We start from the raw sequence: 27,843 nt of genomic DNA, 5'->3' as shown, positions 1-27,843 counted from the left end.
GGAGGTAAAACGGTAAAATACAAGAGGACAGAGGAGGCTAGACTTTGGGAGGTGAGCACACAATGGATTATGCTATGTCGTACTACAAAGTCATAATATGACATTTATTTAATATTATTAACTGCATTACCTCCCACTCTTGTTCATGAAAAGAAGGTATTCTTCTGTTTTTAGTAAACATATTTTTGTTTGTCTACAATTTGTTCAACCAGAATGGGGATAATCACCTGAGACTTGGTAATAGAACATGGGCAGCATGGTGTTAGCCATCAGACGGTTAGTGAGGAGGAGTGCTTAGAAAAATAAATAAAAAAGATTCATAATGTTATCAAACCCAGCTCTGAATCCAGACTCCTGCCAAGCAAGGCAATTTCCAAGTACTGGGCTACAGCTTCAGTAGCTGGGGAGTGAAGAGCACTGGGCAATCCAATGGGTTTCCTGCATTCTAGTTCCCATGTCTGTGGTGATAACATAGATTCTGAAAAATTTCCAAGTGGTCCCCTGCAGCAGACAAGGATATGCTCTTGCTCATCACTTAATTTATATCCAGAATCAGATTGAAGAGATTCAGGGCATGAACAGATTATTCTTTTTCAATGGCTCAACAAAATATGAGGAAAATTGGAAAGGTTCCTAGTACAGTTGTAACTGATAAGGAAGGAAACTAGAATAATTCATGATTTGTCATGGACAGGAAAAGTATGCAAAAAAGAGGAAGCACACAAGGGTAATAATGGCAGTGATGTCTCCTGTGGCAGTTGCCAACTTGAATAGATGCAACTCTCAGCAGGACATTAAAGGTGAAGGATGAAATGTGAGACTTGAGGAAATGTGCTACTCTTTGGAAGAACTACACGAGTATAATAATTTACACAAGCAGGAAAGTATAGAATATGTGTGGAAATAATTAATGTTGGGAAAAATGTTACAAGGTACATAAATTTGGATGAGAGGGAATGTATTAATTTTAGCTCACCAGACAGAGACTCTGTATTTAAATTTTCAGAGTGGGTTATTAGAAAAGGCTCTAAAAGCTTATAGGGATGATTGGCTGACAAATGCGTTGAATCATGGCCCAATAAATATGACATGGAAATGCCCACTGTCTCTTGTTTTAATAAAGAAAAAGCAGTTCAAAATTTTATGGAGGGGAGAATGTTAGAGTGGATTGGTCATAAGAGTCCTATTCCAAACTCTGTGCATGTACACCTGGCATAACTTTCACCAATACATTGCAAAATATATTTAAGAGTAGAAATGGCATGAAGACCCACACCAAGACACGTCCTAATTACAATGGCAATTGTTAATGACAGAGAGAGAATTTTTTTAAAATTTCTTTATTGATTAAGGTGTTACATATGTGTCCTTATTCCCCCATTACCCCCCAATCCCCCATTCATCCCCTTACGCCCCCTGTTGTCTGTGTCCATTGATTAGGCTTATATGCATGCATATAAGTCCTTTGGTTAATCTCTCCCCCTTACCCACACCGTCCCCTACCTTCCCTGAGGTTTGACGTTCTGATCAATGTTTCTCTGTCTCTGGATCTGTTTTTGTTCATCAGTTTATGTTGTTCATTATATTCCATAAATGAGTGAGATCATGTGATATTTATCTTTCTCTGCCTGGCTTATTTCACTTAGTATAATGTTCTTCAGCTCCATCCATGTTGTTGCAAATGGTAAGAACTCCTTTTTTACCACAGGTAGTATTCCATTGTGTATGTACCACAGGTTTTTAATCCACTCATCTGCTGATGGGCACTTAGGCTGTTTCCAAATCTTAGCTATGGTGAATTGTGCTGATATGAACATAGGGGTGCATATATCCTTTCTGATTAGTGTTTCTAGTTTACAAAGAGAGAATCTTAAAGGCTGCAAGAGAGAGACAGAAAGTTATGCACAAGGGATCTCCCATTAGATTATAAAATGATTTCTCAACAGAAATATATCAGGACAGAAAGGAATGGAAGGAATTTTACAAAGTGACACAAAGCAAGGGACTGAATACAAGAATATTACATTCAGCAAGGCTATCATTCAAAATTGAAGGGGGAATAAGGAGCTTCACAGACAAAAAAAAAATAAAAAAGGCTCAGGGAATTTATCACCACCAAGCCAGCAATGCAATAAATGCTAAAGGGAATGGTATAAAAATAAGAAATAAAAAGGGAAGGAGGAACACAAGCACAAAAAATAAAAATGGCTACAAACAACTACCTATCAATAATAAATTTAAACATAAACAGACTAAATTATCCAATCAAAAGATATTGAGTGGCTGAATGGATAAGAAAACATGACCCATACATTTTCTGTCTACAAGAGACCCACTTTAGAACAAGGGACTCACACAGACTGAACGTGAAAGGATGGGAAAATATCTTCCAGGCAAATGAAAATGAAAAAAAAAAAACACAGCTGGGGTAGCAGTACTTATATATCACAAAATATACCTCAAAGTAAATGCCATAACAAGTGATAAAGAAGGCCGCTTCATAATACTAAAGGGATCGGTACTACAAGAGGATATAACCCTGATAAACATACATGCACCCAATACAGGATCACCCAAATACATTAAAAAAAACCTCCTCGAAGATATCAAGGAAGAGATTGACAACAATACAATCATAGTGGGGACTCTAATACCCCATTGGCATCACTGGATAAATCATCTAGACAAAAAAAAAATCAGTAAAGAAACAGCAATCGTAAATGACTCACTAGATCACATGGACTTAATTGACATCTGCAGAACATTTCATCCCAAAGCCAGTAAATATACATTCTTCTCAAGTGCACATGGGACATATTCAAAGATAGACCACATATTGGGTCACAGGCAAAGTCTCTTCACATTCAAGAAGATTGAAATTATATCAAGCATCTTCTCAGACCACAATGGCATAATATTAGAAATAAACTACAATAAAAACAATTAAAAAATCAAACACTTGGAAGCTGAATAGCATACTATTAAACAATGATTGGGTTACCAAAGAGATCAAAGAAGAAATTAAAAACATCCTGGAAACAAATGATAATGAAAACACAACAATCCAAAATCTATGGGACACAGTGAAAGCAGTCCTGAGAGGGAAGTTTATAGCTCTACAGGCCTACCTTTAAAACAAGAAAAAAAATGATAATAAATCATCTAACTCTACAACTTAAAGAATTAGAACAACAAGAAAAGCCCAGAGTGAGCAGAAGGGAGATAATAAAGATCAGAGCAGAAATACATGGCATAGAGACGCAAAAAACAATAGAAAAGATCAATGAAACCAAGAGCTCTTTCTTTGAAAGTATACACTAAATGGATGAACCTCCAGCCAGGCTCATCAAGAAGCAAAGAGAGAGGACCCAAACAAACAAAATCAGAAATGAAAGAGGTGAAATAACAACAGACCCCACGGAAATACAAAGTATCCTATATAATAAAGAGCTAATATGCAAATGGTCATCATGCGGTCATGCCATCACGCCATCACACTGGGGCCGGAGGACTTGAGGCCAGGCCGGGGGACCTGAGGCCATGCCTCCTGCCCCAGTGCTGAGGCTAGGGGACTAGAGGCCAGATCGGGGACTAGAGGCTGCGCCGGGGGACCTGAGGCCATACCCCCCACTCAGCGGGGCTTGATGGGGCACCTTAGGCTGTGCCTCCTGCCCAATGCCGGGCCAGGGGACCTGAGGCTGCAACTCCAGCCAATGTGGGGTTTGATGGGGGTGGGGTCAGTGGGTCTCGGTCTCGAGTGATTTCAAGGCACACATGGGTGGGTAGGGACTTGACACTGGGGCTTGTGGCATGCCCCAGATACCGACAGGAGGAAGATTTTAGATTTCCATATACATTTTACTAATTTTCTTTCATCTCTGATACTTCTATTATAGAGAAAGGTCAAATAGCAATATTAAAATATTTCCTCTACTTAATTCCCTTTTAATGAGCATGAATTTCATGCACAAGGCCACTAGTTGTAAAAAAAAAATACTATGAACAACTCTATTCCAACAAACTGGACAACCTGGAGGAAATGGACATATTCCTAGAAAAATACAACCTTCCAAAACTCAATCAGGAAGAATCCAAAAATCTCAATAGGCTGATAACTATGGAGGAAATCAAAGCAGTCATCAAAAAGCTTCCAGCAAACAAAAGCCCAGGTCCAGGTGGCTTCACAGGGGAGTTTTACCAAACATTCAAAGAAGAACTAAAACCTATCCTCCTCAGACTATTCCAAAATATTAAAGAGGAAGCAAAACTTCCAAGCTCATTCTATGAAGCCAACATTACCCTAATACCAAAACCAGATAAAGACACCACAAAGAAAGAGAATTATAGGCCAATATCCCTCATGAACATAGATGCCAAAATCCTCTACAAAACTGTAACAAATCAGATCCAGCATTACATCAGAAAAATGTATACATCATGACCAAGTAGGATTTATCCTAGGGATGCAAGGATGGTACAATATCCACAAATCAATAAACATAATACATCACACAGACAAATTGAGAGATAAAAGTCACATCGCCATATCAATTGATGCAGAAAAAGCGCTTGACAAAATCTAACAGTCTTTCTTGATAAAAACCCTCAGCAAAGTGGGAATAGAGGGATCATATATCAACATAATAAAAGCCTTCCTTATACAACAAACCTCAGCCAACAGCATATTCAATGGGCAAAAACTGAAACCATTTCCCCTAAGAACAGGAACAAGACAGGGATGCGCACTGTCACCACTCCTGTTCCACATAGTACCAGAAGTGCTAGTCATAGCAATTAGACAAGAAGAAGAAATAAACGATATCCAATTTGGAAAAGAATACATAAAACTGTCATTATTCACAGGTGACATGATGCTGTACGTAAAAAAACCCAAAGACTTGCCGAAACCGGTTTGGCTCAGTGGATAGAGCGTCGGCCTGCAGACTGAAGGGTCCCGGGTTCGATTCCGGTCAAGGGCATGTACCTTGGTTGCAAGCACATCCCCAGTGGGAGGTGTGCAGGAGGCAGCTGATCGATGTTTCTCTCTCATCGATGTTTCTGGCTCTCTATCCCTCTCCCTTCCTCTCTGTGAAATATCAATAAAATATATTTAAAAAAAAAAAAAAAAAAAAAAAACCAAAGACTCCATAAAAAATTATTAGACTTAATATATGAATTTGGCAATGTAGCAGGATACAAAATTAATGCCAAGAAATCTATGGAATTTTTATACAACAATAGTGAACTTACAGAAAGAGAGGTTTAAAAAAATCCCATTTACCATTGCACCAAAAACATTAAGATAACCTAGGATCAAACTTAATAAAAGCCTGAGGAGGTAAAAGACCTGTACTCAGAAAACTACAGGACACTGAAAAAAGCGATAGAGGAAGACATAAACAGATGAAAGAACATACCGTAGAATCAACATCATTAAAATGTCCATACTACCCAAAGCAATCTATAGATTCAATGCACTCCCCATTAAAATACTAATAGCGTATTTCACAGTCCTAAAATGAACTCTCCAAAAATTCATCTGGGATTAAAAAAAAAAAAGACTCCAAATGGCTGCAGCAATCCTGAGAAAGAAGAACAAATAGGAGGGATCTCAATACCAGATATCAAGCTGTATTACAAACTCACTGCTCTCAAACTCCTTGGGACTGGCACAAGAAGAGACATATAGATCAATGGAACAGAACAGAGAACCCAGAAATCGACCCAAGCCATTATGTTCAATTAATATTTGACAAAGGAGGCAAGAGCATACAATGGAGTCAAAACAGTCTCTTCAATAAATGGTGTTGGGGAAATTGGACAGATAAATGCAATAAAATGAAACTAGACTACCAACTTACATCATACACAAAAATAAACTCAAAATGGATAAAGGACTTAAATGTAAGATAGGAAACCATAAAAATCTTAGAGGAATCCACAGGCAGCAAAATCTCAGACATATGCCAAAGCAATATCTTCACTGATATAGCTCCTAGGGCAATGGAAACTAAAGAGAAAATAAACAAATGGGACTACATCAAAATAAAAAGCTTTTGCACAGCAAAAGAAACCATCAACAAAACAACAAGAAACCCCACTGTATGGGAGAACATATTTGCAAATGGTATCACTGATAAAGGTTTAATTTCCAACATCTACAGGCAGCTTATACAACTTAATAAAAGGAAGATAAATGATCCAATAAAAAAATGGGCAACGGACCTAAATAGAATCTTTTCAAAAGAAGACAGAAGGAAGGCCAAGAGACACATGAAAACATGCTCAAAGTCACTTATTATCCGAGAGATGCAAATCAAAACGACAATGCGATACCATCTCACACCTGTCAGAATGGCTATCATCAACAAATCAACAAACGACAAGTGTTGGCGAGGATGTGGAGAAAAAGGAACCCTCGTGCACTGCTGGTGGGAATGCAGACTGGTGCAGCCACTGTGGAGAACAGTATGGAGTTTCCTCAAAAAACTGAAAATGGAACTCCCATTTGACCCAGTAATCCCACTCCTAGGAATATATCCTAAGAAACCAGAAACACCAATCAGAAAGGATATATGCACCCCTATGTTCATAGCAGCACAATTTACAATAGCTAAGATTTGGAAACAGCCTAGGTGCCCGTCAGCAGATGACTGGATCAGAAAACTATGGTACATCTACACAATGGAATACTATGCTGCCATAAAAAAGAAGGAATTACTACCATTTGTAGACACCTGGATGGAATTAGAGAACATTATGCTAAGTGAAATAAGCCAGTCAATGAAAGAAAAATACCACATGATCTCACTCATTTAGGGATAATGAAAAACATTATAAACTGATGAACCAAAAGATAGTTACAGAGGCAGTAAAGCATCAAACAGAGTGTCTAATTACTGCGGTAAGGTTAGGGAGAGGTGGGGGAAATAAGAGATCAACTGAAGGACTTGTATGCATGCATATAAGAGTAACCAACGGATGCAAAACATTGGGGGGTGAGGGCAGGTATGGGAGTGGGGTGGAGGGGGCAATGGTAAGATATGTACACATATAATACCTTAATAAAAAATTTGAAAAAAAAAAAAAAAGCTTTTGCACAGCAAAATAAACCATCAACAAAACAACAAGAAAGCCCACTGCATGGAAGAACATATTTGCCAATGTTATCACCGATAAGAGTTTAATCTCCAACATTTACAGGGAACTCATACAAATTAACAAAAGGAAGTCAAACAACCCAATCAAAAAATGGGCAACAGATCTAAATAGATATTTTTCATAAGAGGACAGAAGGAAGGCCAGGAGACATATGAAAACATGCTCAAAGTCACCAATCATCTGAGAGATGCAAATCAAAACGACAATGAGGTACCATCTCACACCTGTCAGAATGGCTATCATCAACAAATCAACAAATGACAAGTGTTGGCAAGGATGCGGAGAAAAAGGAACCCTCATGCACTGCTGGTGATTATGCAGACTGGTGCAGCCACTGTGGAGAACAGTATGGAGTTTCCTCAAAAAACTAAAAATGGAACTGCCATTTGACCCAGTGATCCCACTTCTAGGACTATATTCCAAGAAACTAGAAACACCAATCAGAAAGAATATATGCACCCCTATGTTCATAGCAGTACAATTTACAATAGCTAAGATTTAGAAACAGCCTAAGTGCCCATCAGCAGATAAGTGGATTAAAAAACCGTGGTACAGAGTTTGCGCCATCTTGAATGGGAAAGTGGAGCTTATCGGAAGCCTGAGAATCCACAACTGTGGCACCCACAGAACAGCTGCGAGCCCCAGAACACCGCTCCCCAATTGGCGCAAACACACGGATTCAGAGGAGCTCTACACTCACCACGGAAAGGTCAGATTTCGCCTGGGATAAGGTGAGGTCTCTGGTCCCTGCGGGAGAGAGGAAAGCGTGTTTTGTGGGAGCTGGAGGACCAGGGATGTCTGTGCCTAGAAAAATCCATGGCTGTTGGGGCTGGCGTGATCTGTGAATGTGGAAGGGGGTCCTCAGAGCTGCTAACAGAAGGGCTCTCTAAAAAGCAACCCATTTTGATCTGGCGTGCAGGGACACCCTGGGAATTTCAGGGGTGTGCCGGCTGCCCAGACTTATGCGCAGCCCCGGAGTTTGCACACTTGGGCTTTTCCTCTTCAAATCCTTGCTTCTGATTGCTAAGCCCAGTACATGGGATCGCCCAGTTGGGGACACCCTGGGAGACTGCAGGGGAAAGTTGTTTTTCTGGAACCTGGGGATCGGAGTGGGGAGTGACCATCGGAGAGCCAGCTCTGAGGCAGCCCAATCCCACAAACCAGTAGTGAGTGCCACAGGGAAAGAAGGCTCTAACACTGCCTAGAGAGGCCATAATAGACCCAGAAGTCAATCCAGAAACACTGCCACCCAGGGGCTGAATCACAAATTGACTCTTGTATAATCAAAAATAAAGGAATACGAGAAATTAAGACACACCGCCTGCTTAAAATCAGGACTGGCTTACAACACTGAAGAGCAGTGGAACGCAGGGAACTGCAATACTGTCCGGACTGAGAAACAGGCATGCCAAACAGAACAAAAGAGGAAGTGAATGACCTTCACTACTCCACATTATATTTTTATTTTTATTTTTTTATTTTCATTTTTTTGCATCTTTTCCTCAAGAAACTATTTTTTTTCCTTTTTTCCTCACTTGATTTTACCTTTTTAATTATTACATTTTTATTTTCAATCCGTATTACTACTACTGCTATTTTATTTTTTTTTAAAGTGTCATTTTATTTTCTCTCTATTTTACTTTAAGATTAGTGTTCTACATTCTATTTTCATCTTTCCTTTAGCATCGTTTTACTCTATATCAACTCTACCTTTATGCCATCACTCTCTTCCTAACCTTCCCCTTTTCGGTGTCCTGTTTATCTTACCCCTTTCCTGCTTTAGATTTTCCCTATTCTATCTGTTTACCCCTTGTTAAAATTTCACCCTACTTACATATCTAATATCCAATCCCCTGCTCCAAGTCCATACATACCTCTCTCTTCGCTGTCTCAACTATCCAAAAAATTGTTTTTCTCTCTGTCCTTTTGTTGTTGCTCGCTTGAATGTTGATTATATCGAATTTTTATGCTTTTTTGCGAGATTGTTTTGCTTATTCTTGTTTAGTTTATTTTTTTGTTTGTTTTGTGCTTCTGTTTTCCCTTGCCTCACTCAATATTAGTTGGTGTTGTAGTTTGTATTAATCCCCAGGTACTTGTTGCTGGCATTTGCTGGGATTAGTGATTGTTCTATTGGAGTTTTATACCCAATATATATAGTTTGTTCCCCTTTCTCTCTTAGTCTCTTTCTTGTCTCTCTTACTTTTTTTTTTCCTTTTCCCAATTTCATTTTGACACTCCTTTATTTTTCTTTTCCTTTCTTTCTTTTTCCTCTCATTCTTTCTCTCCTATCCCCTATTTGCCTTTCTCTATTGGTCACCTTTATTGGAGGTTATTAATATCGTGAATACATTTCTGTTCAGTGCCTTGGGTGTTGTACCTGGTAGTGCTGTATTTTGTGCCTTTAAGTCAATGCAGGAGAGAGAGAACTACATAACCAGACACCCAGAGAAGAGAGACTATGGGGAGACAAAGAAACAGCCCGCATATGAAAGAAAAGCAGGCATCACCAGAAAAGGAAGTAAACGAAATGGAGGCAAGCAACCTTCCAGAAAAAGAATTCAGAGAAATGGTCATAAGGTGGCTGAAAAGAATGGAAGACAAATTTGACAATATGAGCAAGAACCAAGAGGAAATGAAGAACCAAGAAGAAATGAAAAATGACATTGCTGCTGTAAAGAACTCAATAGAAAGCATCAAGAGTAGACTAGAAGAAGCAGAGGACCACATCAGTAAGCTAGAAAAAAAGATGGGAAAAAATACCCAATTAGAGCATCATCTAGAAAAAAAAATTAAAAGGCAGGTGGAGAGCCTAAGGGAATTTTGGGACAACACAAAACAAAACAACATCCGCAGAATAGGGGTCCAGAAGGAGAGGAAGCTGAGCAAGAAATAGATAACCTGTTTGAAGAAATAATGACAGAAAATTTCCCAGATATAGGGAAGAAAAAACCCACACAAATCCAAGAAGTTCACAGCGTCCCAAGCAAAATGAACGCCAAAAGACCGACGCCAAGGCACATTATAATTAAATTGGCAAACACCAACGACAAAGTAAGAATCTTAAAAGTGGCAAGAGAGAGACAGAAAGTTACATACAAAGGAACCCCCATCAGACTAGCGACTGATTTCTGAACAGAAACTCTTCAGGCCAGAAGGGAATGGAATGAAAAGTACAAAGTCATGCAAAGGAAGGGTCTGAATCCAAGAATACTGTACTCAGCAACGTTATCAATCAAAATTGAAGGTGAAATCAGGAGCTTCACAGACAAAAAAGGACTAATGGAATTTATAACCACCAAACCAGCAATGCAAGAAATGCTAAAGGGTCTGCTGTAAAAAAAAGGAATAGGAAGCAAAGAAGGAACACAGGGGTAAAGAATAAAAATGGCGACAAATAAGTACCTATCAATAATAACTTTAAATGTAAATGGATTAAATGCCCCAATCAAAAGACATAGGGTAACGGATTGGATAAGAAAACACGACCCATATATCTGCTGTCTACAAGAAACCCACCTCAGAAAAAAAGACGCACACAGGCTGAGGGTGAAGGGATGGAAAAAGGTTTTCCAGGCAAATGGAACTGAAAAAAAAAGCTGGGGTAGCAATACTTATATCTGACAAATTAGATCTCAAAGTGAAGGACATAAGAAGAGATAATGAAGGCCACTTCATAATACTAAAGGGAGCAATCAAACAAGAAGAAATAACTCTGGTATACATATATGCACCCAATACAGGAGCACCCAAATACATAAAAAAAAATCATGGAGGATATCAAGGGAGAGATTGACACCAATACAACCATAGTAGGAGACTTTAATACCCCACAATCACCATTGGACAAATCCTCTAAACAAAAAATCAGCAAAGAAACATCAATCCTAAATGACTCACTAGACCAGATGGAATTAATTGACATCTTCAGAACATTTCACCCCAAAGCCACAGAATATACATTCTTCTCAAGTGCACATGGGTCATTTTCAAAGATAGACCATATGTTGGGTCATAGGCAAAGTCTCTTCATATTCAAGAAGATAGAAATCATATCAAGCATCTTCTCAGACCACAGTGGCATAAAACTGGAAATCAACTACAATAAAAACAACCCAAAGAAATCAAACACATGGAGACTAAACAGCATGCTATTAAACAATGACTGGGTTACCAGAGAGGTCAAAGAAGAAAAAAAATCATGGCAACAATTACAATGAAAACACTACAATCCAAAATCTATGGGACACAGCGAAAGCAGTCTTGAGAGGGAAGTTCATAGCTCTACAACCCTACTGCAAAAAACAAGAAACAATGGTCATAAATTACCTAACCCAACAACTCAAAGAGTTAGAAGAAGAACAACAAGAAAAGCCCAGTGTAAGCAGAAGGAAGGAAATAATAAAGAGCAGGGCAGAGATAAACGACATAGAGACCAAAGAAACAATACAAAAGATCAACAAAACCAAGAGCTGGTTCTTTGAAAGGATAAACAAGATTGATGAACCTCTAGCCAGGCTCACCAAGAAGCAAAGAAAGAGGACCCAAATAAACAAAATCAGAAATGAAAGAGGTGAAATAACAACAGTTCCTGCCGAAATACAAAGGATTGTTAAAAAATACTAAGAACAACTCTATTCCAAAAAACTGGACAACCTGGAGGAAATGGACATATTCCTAGAAAAATATAACCTCCCAAAACTCAATCAGGAAGAACCTAAGCATCTCAATAAGCCAGCAACTATGGAAGAAATTGAAGCAGTCATCAAAGAGCTTCTGGCAAACAAAAGCCCGGGGCCAGAAGGCTTCTCAGGAGAGTTTTACCAAACATTCAAGGAAGAACTAAAACCTATCCTCCTCAGACTATTCCAAAAAATTCAAGAGGAAGGAACACTTCCAAGCTACTTCTATGAAGCCAGCATCACCCTAATACCAAAACCAGATAAAGACAACACAACGAAGGAGAATTACAGGCCAATATCCCTCATGAATGTAGATGTCAAATCCTCAACAAAATTCTAGCAAATCGGATCCAGCAGTACATCGGAAAGATCATACACCATGACCAAGTAAGGTTTATCCCAGGAATGCAAGGATGGTACAATATCCGCAAATCAATAAACGTGATACATCACATAAACAAACTGAGAGAAAAAATCACATTGTCATATCAATGGATGCAGAAAAAGCATATGACAAAATCCAAACTCCTTTCTTGATAAAAACTCTCAACAAGGTGGGAATAGAAGGATCATACCTCAACATAATAAAAGCTATATATGATAAACCCACAGCTAACATCATACTCAATGGGCAAAAACTAAAACCATTTCCCCTAAGAACAGCAACAAGGCAGGGATGCCCACTCTCACCACTCCTGTTTGACATAGTACTGGAAGTATTAGCCATTGCAATTAGACAAGAAGAAGAAATAAAAGGCATCCAAATTGGAAAAGAAGAAGTAAAGCTGTCCTTATTTGCAGATGACATGATATTGTACATACAGAACCCCAAAGACTCCATCAAAAAACTAACAGACTTAATAAATGAATTCGGCAATGTAGCAGGATACAAAATTAACGCCGAGAAGTCTATGGAATTTCTATACACCAATAGTGAACTTACAGAAAGAGAGACTAAAAAAGCAATCCCATTTACCATCGCAACAAAAAAAATTAAGATACCTAGGAATAAACCTAACCCAGGAGGTAAAAGACCTATACGTGGAAAACTACAGGACACAGAAAAAAGAGATAGAGGAAGTCATAAACAGATGGAAGAACATACCATGTTCATGGATTGGTAGAATCAACATCATTAAAATGTCCATACTACCCAAAGCAGTCTATAGATTCAATGCACTCCCCATTAAAATACCAACGGCATATTTCACAGACCTAGAAAGAACTCTCCAAAAATTCATCTAAAATAAAAAAAGACCCCAAATAGCCACAGCAATCCTGAGAAAGAAGAATAAAGTAGGAGGGATCTCAGTACCAGATTTCAAGCGGTATTACAAAGCCACTGTCCTCAAAACAGCCTGGTACTGGCACAAGAACAAACATATAGATCAAAGGAATAGAATAGAGAATCCAGATATCGACCCAAACCACTATGCGCAATTAATATTTGACAAAGGAGGCATGAACATACAATGGAGTCAAGACAGTCTCTTCAATAAATGGTGTTGGGAAAATTGGACAGATACATGCAAAAAAATGAAACTAGATCACCAACTTACACCATACACAAAAATAAACTCAAAATGGATACAGGACTTAAATATAAGACGGGAAACCATAAACATACTAGAGGAATCCACAGGCAGGAAAATCTCACACATATGCCAAAAGAACTTCTTCACTGATACTGCCCTAGGGCAACGGAAGCCAAAGAGAAAATAAATAAATGGGACTACATCAAAATAAAAAGCTTTTGCACAGCAAAAGAAACCATCAACAAAACAACAAGAAACCCCAGTGTATGGGAGAATATATTTGCAAATGTTATCACTGATAAAGGTTTAATCTCCAACATCTACAGGCAGCTTATACACCTTAATAAAAGGAAGATAAATGATCCACTAAAAAAATGGGCAACCGACCTAAATAGAATCTTTTCGAAAGAAGACAGAAGGAAGACCAAGAGACACATGAAAACATGCTCAAAGTCACTAATTATCCGAGAGATGCAAATCAAAATAACAATGCGATACCATCTCACACATGTCAGAATGGCTATCATCAACAAATCAACAAACAACAAGTGTTGTTGAGGATGCGCAGAAAAAGGAACCCTCATGCACTGCTGGTGGGAATGCAGACTGGTGCAGCCACTGTGGAGAACAGTATGGAGTTTCCTGAAAAAACTGAAAATGGAACTCCCATTTGACCCAGTGATCCCACTCCTGGGAATATATCCTAAGAAACTAGAAACACCAATCAGAAAGGATATATGCACCCCTATGTTCATAGCAGCACAATTTACAATAGCTAAGATTTGGAAACAGCCTAAGTGCCCATCAGCAGATGACTGGATCAGAAAACTATGGTACATCTACACAATAGAATACTATGCTGGCATAAAAAAGAAGGAATTACTACTATTTGTAGGCACGTGGGTGGAATTAGAGAAAATTATGCTAAGTGAAATAAGCCAGTCAGTGAAAGAAAAATACCACATGATCTCACTCATTTGGGTATAATGAAAAACATTATAAACTGATGAACAAAAAGATTGATACAGAGGCAGTAAAGCATCAAACAGACTGTCAAATTACAGTGGTAAGGTTAGGGAGAGGTGGGGGAAATAAGAGATCAACTGAAGGACTTATATGCATGCATATCAGAGTAACCAACCGATGCAAAACATTGGGAGGTGCGGGCATGTATTTGAGTGGGGTGGGGGGAGCAATGGTAAGATATGTACACATATAATACCTTAATAAAAAAAAGTTAAATAAATAAATAAATAAATAAAAAACTGTGGTACATCTACACAATGGAATACTACACTGCTGTGAAAAGGAAGGATCTCCTACCACTCGCAACAGCATGGATGGTCCTGGAGAGAAAGATAAATATCACATGATCTCACTCACTTGTGAAATATAATAAACAACATAAACTGATGAACAAAAAATAGATCCAGAGACTTAGAAGCATCGAACAGACCATCCAACCTCAGAGGGAAGGCAGGGAGGGTGGGAGGGTGAGGTAAGAGACCAACCAAAGGACTTGTATGTATGCATATAAGCATAACCAATGAACACAGACAATAGGGAGTGAGGGCATGTGCTGGGGGGTGGGAGCAGCCAGGGAGAGGCCAATTGGGGAAATGGAGACATATGTAATACTTTAAACATTAAAAAATTTTATAAAATTAAAAGAAACTCCTGGTAAAGTTCTCTTCTTACACCAGTTTTTTTCCAACTAAATCTTTTAGAAAGGAATGTTATTTCTTAACAATGAGCTTAAAATCAGTACGTCCAATGCAAAATTTTGGTACTCTTTGAAACTTTATTTATTTATTTATTTATTTATTTATTTTCTCTTGATACACATGAATTTAGCTTTTTTTTTTTTGCCATTAATTGCTAAGGAATTTTAAGATAAAAATACAAAGTCATTAACATCAAGAGACACAAAGGCACTTTTATAATGGGGGAGTAAGGGGATCCTCACGTGTCACTTGCTTATTTTTTAAACTATTACTCTTTCAATTCCAATCTTTGAATAAAATATTTTTTCTACAATATAAAATGACTTTTTAGATCAAAACCAGCACAGTAACATTGTCTATTTTACAATAAATCTGAAAGGAAAATTTGGAAAAGAATATTCTTACACCATATAGCATAACTTGCTTTTTAACTTGAATTTTTTTGGTTAATTGCCTAATCACTTAAATCAGTGAATAAGAATGCTCAGCATCCAATCCATGAATATAGAATACAATATAATTTATTCTACTTTTTACTTCAAAGTCACAGAGATGACATCCATATAATTATAAAGCCTACTCTACATTTTCAAGTTCTCAATCCAAATATATAGATTAGAACAGGTCACTTTATTGCTGACAATATTCATGGAAGGGTCAGATTCCTCATAAAAAGACAAAATAAGTTTGATTGGGAGCCGGCCATTGCCCTACTCACCCATCAACAGAATTATGGAAGTCAAGAGGCAATATTTTTTCCTTTTTAAAATAGCAAAGGAACAAAAGAAGATTGGCTGGCTGTTGAGTGGGCCCCACATTAGAGTGCATAGCTCATCAGGATCGAGGCTGGCATCTGTGAGCAGTTAACTTCCTAAGAGCACTCACTGGGCATTATGTCATCTGCACTACAGCTCTCACCCTGGAAATTATTTGAAAATACTTTATGCTCAAAATATACACTGAGTGGCCAGATTATTATGATCTCTGGATGCATCATAATTGGGCCACTCAGTGTATATACTATATAATAAAAAGCTAATATGCAAATTGTCCCCTCGACCAGCAGGCAGGCCGGCCAACCGCCCATGTCCCCTCCCCCTGGCCAGGCTGGCTGGAGAGTATTATGCATTCAGAGATCATAATAATCTGGCCACTCAGTGTATAGTATCCATTCCTTGTCCTTGAGGATCCAAGTATCTATACTAATAAAAGCCTAAGCGGCCCTCGCATGTGACGTTGCCACAAGATGGCTGCCACAAGATGGCCAAGTGCACAGAGGAGGTGGGGCGCAGCAGCCACTTCGTGTGGTGAGGCCTGGGGGTCGAGCATCTCCTCCGCCTCACACAGAGGAGGTGGGTCCCGGTGGAGAAGGCAAGTTGCGGCAGGGGAGGGCAGTTGGGGGCGATCAGGCCAGCAGGGGAGCAGTTAGGTGTCAATCAGGCCAGCAGGGGAGTGTTTAGGGGGTGATCAGGCTGGCAGGCAGAAACAGTTAGGGGCAATCAGGCAGGCAGGCAGGCAGGCAGGCAAGCGGTTATGAGCCAGCAGTCCTGGATTGTGAGAGGGATGTCCAACTGCCAGCATAGGCCCGATCCCGCACATCCCCCAAGGGGTCCCAGATTGGAGAGAGTGCAGGCCGGGCTGAGGGACACCCTCCCCCCACCCCTGTGCATGAATTTCGTGCACTGGGCCACTAGTAAATCTAAAATTATAATGGGCTTCTTCAGTCCAAAGGCAGGACTTCTTTGCAGTAGAGTGTCTCCAGTGTTTCACAAAAATAAATAAAAGCAGCAGCTAACGTCTTTTCAGCTTCTTGACCTCTCCACATTTTGTTGCTTCTTCCTCCGATCTCATTTCCTCTAAGTCCTCTTGCATACCTGGTCTTAAACTCTTTGCTTCTTTATCTTTGTATTTTTTTCGGTCATAGCCAAAGAATGTGCTTAGATATTTCTTCCTGAGATTCTTTGATAAAATCTTCCATTTTGGAGTCATAGTTCTCATCTTCCTCCTCTACATATAATCACTGTCTTTTGTAACCACCAGGGAAGGGAAACCCTTGAGAATGTTGGGCAGATCTATAGCCAGCTAAAGAAGGCTTCATTCCATTCATCTGTCCATTGGTGGGCTGGGTAATGATATTCTTAGAAGATATTGTTTCTGAGACAAAAGTGCATTTGGGCTTATGGGGGGATCTAAGCTACTAACTCTTCACCCAGGTCCCAAGCTGCTCACTGGTCTTCTAGGGCCTGAACTGCTGACAGTCTGTCTAGCTGAAACTGCCACTTACTGATTGCCCAGAGCCACTGACTAACCGCCTGGGGGGCACTGAGCCACTCATTGGTCGTCAGTTATGTGGATTGTGCACAGGCCACCCAGAGTCACCAGAACTGACCACTGACTTCCTAGAACCACCTGGGCCACTGATAGGTCATCCAGAGCCACCTATACTGCTGACTGTCCTTCCAGGAGGATTTAAGTCACTGGCTGGCCTCTTGGTCCCACTGATTGATCGAATGCTCAGGTCCTGAGCTGGAGCTGCCATTCTGGTGCCTGGGCATGGAACCAGAACTAACCATAGGCCGAAGACTCCCTGCGATGGGCTGCCCAGGAACTGGGCTGGAGCTGCTGCCTGACTGCCTGACACCTGGACTCTTAGCCTTATGTGGGGAGACCACAGGTCCAGGTCTGGAATGGCTAGGATGGAGAGGAGATTTTTTGGCTGTGTGCTCAGTAACAGATTTCTGAGTCCCGTTAGCAGAAGTCTTTGGAACACTTGGTGAAAAGGTGCTCAAGTGGGTCTTTCCAGCCCCATTGTAAACAGGCCTGTCATGGTCCTTCCGAATTGAGGCTTGGGAGCAGTTGCTAGATCCTACTTTGGTCCTCTCTCCTGGCATGGACTTGGATGAAAACAAACCTAAATGTTTCTTATCTGTGCTGGGTCTGGATTTCTTCTCAGCATGAGGAAGGGGAGTACCTTTGGGAGAAGGATGCTTGTCCCTGGAAACTCTGCAAGTTTTTGTGCCCATACTTTCTGTATGAGAAGGCACCATTTTGATCAGAGGTAGTCCTGCATCTGCTTCAGGCTTCTTTTTCATATGTCTTCATTCAAGAAGTTTTCACTCCCTAAGTTCTTGTGCAATCATAGGTCACTTTTCTGTGTGTGTTTTTTTTCACTACCTTGATTTCCACTTGTTCATACTGTTGGAAGCTAGCTATTGTCTTCCCTATCAGAAAAGTGTAAACAAGGAATGCAGAAGGATCATGAACCTTGAGCTCTGGCAAGGGCCAAAGCTATGCACTGATTGTTTAGTCAAGACAATGGTGGCTCAAGCAATTTCCTGGCCAAATAGTCTCAAAGTAAATTTTTACTAATATTTACTGACCTTTAAGATAGTCTTTCTGTTATCAGAATTGCCTGCCTGACTAAGGGCAATATGTGTATCTAAAATTGAATGAAAGCCTGGCAGGGCCTGGGCACCAGTGCAGTCTTTGCCCTTGCATTGGACTCTCCACCTGGCCCCCCATTATTATTTCTTGTCTTGTCTCATCATTTGACCACGGCCCTTCTCCAGATCCCGAACCCCGAGCGACGTGGGACGTGGACTCTCACATCTGGCACCTCGAATGATGGATGTCTGGAGAAGATTTGCCTGGAGCAGAAAAACAAAGTTTCACCAGCAAGGTGGGGAAAAAGAATTCACCGGATACGTGGGGAAATTCTCAGCGTGCAAAGCCCACAGCCAGCTGCAGAAGTTGAGATCTGTAAGTAGGGTGAGAACGTGTTTTTTTTTTTTTTTTAGCCAGGCTAATGGGGCAGAATTTGTCAAAAGGGGAGAAGCTTTATTGTAGACTTTTGGTTTGCATGCTTAAGGATAAAGGAATTAAAGTGTCAGAAGGTATTCTCTTACAGTTTTTGCATGTTATTATAGAACATAATCTCTGGTTTCCTGAAGAAGGTACATTAGATGTTGAATGTTGGGAAAGAGTTAGTCATAACTTCAAAAAACCTCAACAGCAGGGGAAAGATTTGCCTCCAAATTGTTTCTCCTTGTGGAACATGGTATTGCATTTGCTAGAGCCTTTTAGAGAAACAAAAGAGGATAAACCCCCTCCCCTTGCACCTTCTGCTCCTAAAGAGGAGCAAAAAGAAAAATTGGAGGAATGGCCTTCATGGCCCCCTCCACCTCCATGTCCTAATCCTGAAACATTTAATTCACCATTAATAGAATTACCTATGCAAAGAACAATCCGAGAAGGATTAAAGCACATGACGGTGGAGGATCAACTTGCTTTTCCTATTATACAAGTAGCTGACCTACAGCTCCCGAATCATATAATAAGACATCATGAAAAATTTGACTTTAAAATGATAAAGTCCTTGCATGTAAGCATAGTCCAGAATGGTCCTATAGCTCTTTTACCAGAGAAATTATGACTAATATTTCTGAAGCATTCTTAGCTCCTTATGATTGGTATTCCCTGGCTCACGCAGCTCTGGATGGAGGAGATTATTTACTATGGAAGGGAGAAATTTTGGAGAAAAGTCAGGAGCAAGCCCATGCAAACTGTGGGCTGAATGCTCAAATAACTTATGAAATGATGACAGGACTGGGACAATATAATGGCATACAAAATCAGCTAAATTATGTGCAACAGGCATATGAGCAAATTAGACTTTGTGGAAGAGGATCTTGGTGGGCTTTACCATCAAAAGGGGATCCTGGCCGAAACCATTTGGCTCAGTGGATAGAGCGTCAGCCTGCGGACTGAAAGCAGTCCCAGGTTCGATTCCGGTCAAGGGCATGTACCTTGGTTGCGGGCACGTCCCCAGTAGGGGGTGTGCAGGAGGCAGCTGATTGATGTTTCTCTCTCATCGATGTTTCTAACTCTCTATCTCTCTCCCTTCCTCTCTGTAAAAAATCAATAAAATATATTTTAAAAAATCACAACATTAAAAAAAAAGGGGGGGGGGTGATCCTGAGGGAGCTTTTAGTAAATGTATGCAGGGGCCTACAGAGTCATTTTCTGACTTTGTGGCTTGCCTCACTCAAGCAGTGAGATGCCAGATTCAACATGAAACAGCAGGAGACATGTTAATTCAGCAATTAGCTTATGAAAATGCCAATGCTGATTGTAAAAAATGTCTGACGCCTCTGAGAAAAAAATAGTACCATTACAGAAATGATTCGAGCATGTCAGAATGTGGGGTCAGGCACTTTTCAAGCAAACTTACTCGCTGCCACTGTAACAGTGGGGAATAAAAGGTGTTATAATTGTGGAAGAACAGGACATTTTAAAAAGAAAGTAAGCAACCAAGAAGGACACAAGGTGGCGATCTAGGGAAAGGCGTGAGCATTCTGCCTCCCAATTCAATCAACACAGATTAAACCTCTCTGTGTCCTAGAAGTCAGAAGGGAAACCATTGGGTTGGTTAATGTAGATAGAAATTTCATAAAAATGGGCAGCCATTAGATCAAGACTGAGGGAATGGCCAACCACAGGGAAACGGCCGCCCAGCCCCGTCATCAATAGGGGAAATTTGCCCTGCAAGGCCCACAGTGGACTCCCTATGAGCCATTCCAGGGAGCCCAGGCCTAGTTCTTAACAGTACTATAGCGGTCATTTTGACCCCCAGTATGGCTCAGCAAGCTGTTCCTACAGGAATCTGGGGACCTGTGCCACCAAGAACTTTAGGATTAATCTTAGGGAGAAGTGGAAAAACTCTGAAAGGACTAACTGTTCTGCCTGGAGTCATAGATTCAGACTATGAGGGAGAAATTAAGGTAATATTAGAATGTAATCATATTATGCAAATTACTTCAGGACAAAGAATTGCTCAGATACTACTTCTACCTTGTATTCAGCAAGGCGAAGCTATAAATAGGAAAAGAGAAACACAAGGATTTGGAAGCTCAGATATCTATTGGATACATGAAATTAGCAAAACCCATCCTATGATTAATTTAAGAATAGAGAGAAAATGATTTAAAGGTTTAGTAGACACTTGAGCGATGTCAGCATTATCAGCAAAGAATTCTGGCCTCTAAGTTGGTCCATGGTAGAAGCTATAAGCTCTATCATGGGGGTCAGAGTTCCTGATAATACACAACACAGTGCTGCAGTGTTAAGGTGGCAAGATGAAGGACAGGCAGGATGGTTTCAGCCTTACATAGTCTCTGGGATTGCAGTCAACTTATGGGGCCAGGATGTTTTAGAAGATTTACAAGCTTTTATTATTACTGGCAAATGACAGCAGTTAATAAATCAGATGGGATATCAGACTGGTCAAAGCTTAGGAAAAAATAATCAGGGAATTAAAGAGCCCATCCAAGCCAAAGGAAACCCAGGAAGACGAGGATTAGGATATCAACCTTTTTTTTTTTAAAATATATTTTATTGATATTTTACAGAGAGGAAGGGAGAGGGATAGAGAGGCAGAAACACCGACGAGAGAGAAACATCGATCAACTGCCTCCTGCACACCTCCCACCAGGGATGTGCCCGCAACCAAGGCACGTGCCCCTGACTGGAATCGAACCTGGGACCCTTCAGTCCGCAGGCCGACACTCTATCCACTGAGCCAAACCGGTTTCGGCAGGATATCAACCTTTTGAGGAGTGGTCACTACTCAATCTCCTCACCCTCATGCAGATCCTATACAATGGAAAGATGATAGACCTATATGGGTGGATCAGTGGCCATTAACCAAGGAGAAATTAGGTCATATTCAGGAATTAATACAGGAACAAATAGAGGCTGGCCACATAGAGCCTTCCAATAGTCCTTGGAATACACCCTATATTTACTATACCTAAGGAGGCGGCAGGAAAATGGCAATTGTTACATGATCTTAGAGCGGTTAACACTACTATGCATACCATGGAAGCTTTACAGCCTGGACTCCCAGCGCCGTTGCAAATCCCTCTAGATTGGTCTCTTATAGTAGTAGATCTTAAGGATTGTTTCTTCACCATTCCCTTGGCACCTCAAGATAAACAGAGATTTGCATTTTCAGTGCCAGCTATTAATAATATAGAACCCATGAAAAGATATCAATGGAAAGTTTTGCCTCAAGGAATGGCCAATGGCCCCACCTAGTGTCAAAAATATGTAGCTCAAGCTGTTCAGCCTTTAAGGCACAAATATTCCCGATGTTACATTATTCATTACATGGATGACTTGCTCTTAGCAAGTCCATGGGAAGAGTAGACTTTGGCAATGTAAAAATTGCTCCAGAAAAGGTACAGAAAGAAATGCCTTTCAAATATCTGGGAACCATAATTGAAAACCAATGTATTAGGCCTCAAAAGGTGGAAATAAGATCGCCTTAAAACTTTAAATGACTTCCAAAAATTATTAGGGTACATTAATCATAATGTAAATATCTGTGTTTTCTGATGGTCTTAGGTGACCCTGCTAGCGGTTCTCTCAAATATTACATGAGAACTGCTGCTGTAGAGCCTACGACCATCGGAAAACACAGATATTTACATTATGATTCATTAACAGTAGCAAAATTACAGTTAAGAAGTAGCAACGAAAATAATTTTATGGTTGTGGGTCACCACAACATGAGAAACTATATTAAAGGGTCACGGCATTAGGAAGGTTGAGAACCACTGACTAGGGCATCAATCCTCTAAAACTGCGGTTACATATATAGAACTTATGGCTCAGTTGATATCTCAACTTAGAAAGCGCTGCAGGCAGCTTAGAGAAGAACCCCAATGCATTTACCTTCCCCTCACTGGGAAGCGATTAGAAATATTATTTCAAACTGATTTGAATTGGCAAATTGGACTAAGTGGATATTCAGGGGAACTTAGTTGTCACCTATTAAAAGACAAATTACTACAGTTTTTATATTATACCCCCTTATTATACCAAAAAAATACTAGGCAGGAACCTATTCCTGGAGCATTAACTGTTTTTACTGATGGATCATCGAATGGTAAAGCTGCCTATCATACAATGAACTTAGACCGACTCAGACTGATCAGTCATACTTCTGTACAAAGAATTGAATTAGAGGCTATTAAGGCTACATTGCAGGATTTCCAAGAGCTTCTTAATATTATCTCTGGCTCTTCTTATGCTCTGGGCCTAGTGAATAGAATTGAAACTGCTCTGTTAAAATGGCTCAGTGACCAAAGTTTATTTTTTACTATTTAAACAAGTTCAGCAGATTGTACAACAGAGACAATATCCTTTTTATATCACTCACATCAGAGCTCTCAGTGTATTACCTGGCCGGCTAACAAAAGGAAATGCACATGCCGATCAATTGGTTGCTTTATTAAAACAGGCCTCAGAATCTCATCAGCTTTTACATCAGCCTGCCAAAATGTTGTCCAAACAATTCTCGATCACTCAACAGCAGGCAAAACAGATTATCAGAGAATGTCCCACTTGCATGTTACATCTGCGTCAAGGGCCTAATACAGGAATTAGCCCTCGAGGATTGATAAGGGAACATATCTGACAAATGGATGTAACACATTATACTCCTTTTGGACACCTTGGGGCATTTGCATGTCTCTGTATATACCTTTTCAAAGGGCCTATGGGCTACTGCATCTACAGGGGAAATGGCAAAACAGGTTATTAATCATTGCCTAGCTGCTTTTGCCATCATGGCAATTCCAAAAATTATTAAAACTGACAATGGGCCTGCTTACACAAGCTGTCACTTCCAGCAATTTTGTAAAAAGTGAAAAATTCAGCACATTACAGGAATACCATATAATTCGCAGGGATAGGCAATTATAGAACACCAGCATCATAGGCTAAAATTCCAACTTGAAAAACAGAAAAGGAGGAATATGGAGAAATCGACTGTAGGTAGACTACACTAAGCCTTAAATACTTTAAATTTTTTCACTTGTGATGCCGATGGCACGACACCCATGGAAATAAACTGGTGTCAGAATAAGCCAAAGGAAAATGGTCTAGTTAAATGGAAAGATCCCGAGTCTGGTTTATGGAAAGCCCCCAATCCCCTGCTAACATTTGGTCAAGGGTACACTTGTATATTTCCAGAAAATTTCTCGAAGCCCATGTGGATTCCCACAAGAAATATTACATGGATCCGAGGGAGGAACTGGCCAGGTTAATGAGGACCTTGCACCTGGAGCCATGCCTTACAGCTGCAGACAATTGACTGCCCCAGCCCAGATAGCAGGAGCCCCAAGCAACCCACTGAAGATAAGGAGTGGGAAGAGGATGAGACAAATAGCCCAGAGGTCACCTGGGGGATGGTGAAGAAGATGGTTCAGAAAGCTGAGTGAATTTGTGAGGAGACCAGAACCCCAAGAACACCTGAGAATGTCTTTCTTGCCCTGCTAGCAGTCATCAGCTGTGCGGTAATGCTACCGGGGCAAATGGGGAAGTATTTTGGACTTACGTTCCTGACCCTCCATGGGTAAGACCCCTTGTATGGGCTGATCCCCTGCCTAATGTAGTCACCAATAACACCAAACATTTTGGTCACCCAGGAGGACCACGGGTGGGGCAAGGAAGTATATGGGCAAAGTATAATTACATGGGTGTCGCCACCTAGCTTCCCTTTTGTATGACACAGAACCAAACCACAGCTCCTTTGTGTGTAAAATTAAAAAGAGGCTTCTGGCTAACATGGACACCAAAGGAGGGGGAAGCAAAAGCCCAAATACATCTACTATCACTACTTGCTCTGGGGAGAGGTGCAGAAAATGTAACTTTACTAAGACACGCCCCCCCCCCACTAAGCCGTTATGTAAAAAGTCTTATGAATGGCACCCCACTGAGGAAGAAATTAATTGGCAAGACTGTTATAGTGACCACCCCACCAGCAGCAAACTTAATAACAGTCTTTCCTTTGTGGACTGGAGCCCCTACGGGTTTGCATATAGTAACAATCGCACCCTAAAATGGAAGGGGAACACATCCTATCTATATGTTGAAGCTAATCACTCCATTTCATGGCATGGAGGAGGATTTGTTGGATCTCAATTTCAACATGACAACTGGCCCCTACAAAATACACAATGGAAATTAGCTGCTGCACTTGCACCTATTAAATAGTATAGTTTTAACTATAGCTCAGATAATTCCATTGGTACCTTATGGGGAACTCCCAATAAGACAGTATTTGCCACCGCCTGTGTATTTGATCCGTTTGTACTCCTCTCAGGCCCCATCCAGATGCACCTTAATATTACAAGCAAGACTGCACACTATCCCATTGTATTAATTTTACATTCCAAAAGGATTCCCTCATGATTTTAAAACAACCAGCTTTCGCTTAGTTTCCTACTAACCTAACCGAGCCTTGGGAATCTCATCAAACCTACTGTTACATGATCTGGTAAAAATCTTAAAAAGACAAAAAAGATTTCCTGGAATGTTAATTGCAGAACTCTTTGCCCTCATAACGTTACTTACTTCTGTGGGCATTGCTGCTTCATCCATGGTACAAACTGTTCAAACTTCTCAGTTTGCACAACCATTTAAGAAAAATGTAACTATGTCCTAACCGGTTTGGCTCAGTGGATAGAGTGTCAGCCTGTGGACTCAAGGGTCCCAGGTTCGATTCCGATCAAGGGCATGTACCTTGGTTGTGGTCACATCCCCAGTGGGGGGTGTGCAGGAGGCAGCTGATTGATCTTTCTCTCTCATTGATGTTTCCAACTCTCTCCCTCTCCCTTCCTCTCTGTAAAAAATCAATAGAATATATTTTAAAAAAATGTAACTAAGACCTATCTATACAAAAAAGAATTGATAGCCAGTTTGAGATAGAATATCAGCATTAAAGTCTACAGTCTTGTGGATGGGTGATAAAATCCACAGCTTAGAGCAAAGAATATCTTTGTAGTGTCATTATAATTTTTCCCCAGATTTGTGTTATACACCCCCCCACCCCTGTTCCCTATTGGGAATCAATAAAAAATCACTTTCTTGGTGCTTGGGGTAAAGGTAACACAACCCTTGATATTTTAGAATTACAACAGCATATTGTACAACTATCCCAGGCAAACTTACAAACGAATACCTTAGATGCCTGGCAGCAATTTAAAAAAGACATGAAAGAATTTAATCTCTTCCACTGGATCTCCTTACATTTGCCTCTCAGCATAACCACTATTGCTTGTCTCATTTTTATTCTTATGTTTATTTCTAGTCTGCAGATGTGGAATGAAGAGTCTTAAAAGGACTTGAACCCTTCAGGTGGCATTCACTTTTCAACATTTATTAAGAAAAAGAGAAGGGGGAGATGTTGAAAGCTACCCATTGCCTTCCCTATCAGAAAAGTGTAAGCAAGGAACGCAGAAGGCTCGTGAACCTTGAGCTCTGGCAAGGGCCAAAGCTATGCACTGATTGTTTAGTCGAGACAATGGTGGCCCAAGCAATTTCCTGACCAAATAGTCTCAAAGTAAATCTTTACTAATATTTACTGACCTTTAAGATAGTCTGTCTGTTACCAGAATTGCCTGCCTAAGGGCAATATGTATATCTAAAATTGAATAAAAGGCTAGCAGGGCCTGGGTACCAGTGAAGTCCTTGCCCTTGCATTGGACTCTCCGCCTGGCCCCCATTAATTCCAAATTATTATTTCTTGTCTTGTCTCATCATTTGCCCACAGCCCTTCTCCAGATCCCAAACCCAGAACCATACAGGACATGGACTCTCACATCATACTGCTTTTTCTCAGCCAGCCTGAGTAGGTCAGTGAAGTTCATGATGGTGGGGCACTTTAAGGGGGACCTTTAGTTTACTTTCAACTTTGGGAGGAGGTTCTTGCTCTGATGCTGCTTGATTTTATTCTAAGAATGCTTCTTCTTCTTCTATTTCATACTCTTGGTCTGTTCCCTGACTAGTGGCTTTGCATTGCCTGTCTTTTCTTTGACTTTTCCTCAACAGGAATCCCATTTAACCATGGAAATTGTCCTTTGTCCTCTTGGCCATAGCTCTTGCTTTCTTCTCATGTTTTAGCTCAATTCACTTTTTCACTACTTCTTCTTTTCTCCTTTTTTTCTCTAAGGCTTTTTGTCCGAGCTCCTCCACTTTTCTTCTGAGAAAAGCTTGTATGCTGCTGATTGGACACCTTAACTTTGGGGTCTTTTTTGGGAGGACCCACTGCCAAACTATACCTTTTCGGTATGCTGTTGGTTCCTTGTCCTTTAGAAGCTATCATGAGAATTTCCCTGAAATCCATGTTGACCGAACTGGATAAAATGGGCCAGCTCTCGGAGAGGAATGAAAGCGCATCTTACCCAGTGGCCAGCTGCAGCCAAATGAACTGGCTGGCCGCCTCTTTCCTACCTCTACTCAGCATGACCAATTCCGTCGCTGTCCATGGCGGTCTGCCTGCCCCCTTCCTCAAGCAGCCTATATCCTTACAAGTCCAATGCTGCGCTCCCACCTTTGAAACTTTAAATAAAAGTTTTACATCCACAAGATAAATTAGTAGATTGTTCCACATTCATTGACATAATCATTCAGTTGAGAATAAGTTACTTTAGTTTAATTGTTAAATCTCATTTCAGCCTGGCTGGTGTGGCTCAGTGGATTGAGTATTCTCTCAGGCACCAAGAGGTTGCTGGTTTGATTGCTGGTCAGGGCACATGCCAGGGTTGTGGGTTCAATCCCCAGAAGGGGGTATGCAGGAGGCTGCCGATTGAAGTGATATCTCTATCTCATCAATGTTTCAGTCTCTCTCTCCCTTTCCCTTCCTCTCTCTCTGAAAATCAGTATTACCATATATTTTTT

The 27,843-nt window shown here is 40.4% G+C and overlaps 2 pseudogenes across 2 annotated transcripts; both read right to left on the bottom strand.

Moving 5' to 3' along the window:
* Positions 1-16,890: 16,890 nt before the first annotated feature.
* On the bottom strand, positions 16,891-17,434 carry LOC308233537 (protein SPT2 homolog; annotated as a pseudogene). The gene has a single exon. The product of its transcript is annotated as a protein SPT2 homolog (transcript).
* A 90-nt stretch (positions 17,435-17,524) lies between these two features.
* On the bottom strand, positions 17,525-27,289 carry LOC308233536 (protein SPT2 homolog; annotated as a pseudogene). Its single transcript has 2 exons — positions 26,772-27,289; positions 17,525-18,294 (listed from the first exon to the last, which is right to left on the bottom strand). The product of its transcript is annotated as a protein SPT2 homolog (transcript).
* Between the last annotated feature and the right edge of the window lie 554 nt (positions 27,290-27,843).

The sequence above is a fragment of the Plecotus auritus genome (assembly GCF_963455305.1).
Source record: "Plecotus auritus genome assembly, chromosome: 9".
In the NCBI taxonomy this organism is placed as follows: domain Eukaryota; kingdom Metazoa; phylum Chordata; class Mammalia; order Chiroptera; family Vespertilionidae; genus Plecotus; species Plecotus auritus.
The sequence above is the reverse complement of the archived record's forward strand: the minus strand, read 5'-3'. Positions and strand labels throughout refer to the sequence as shown.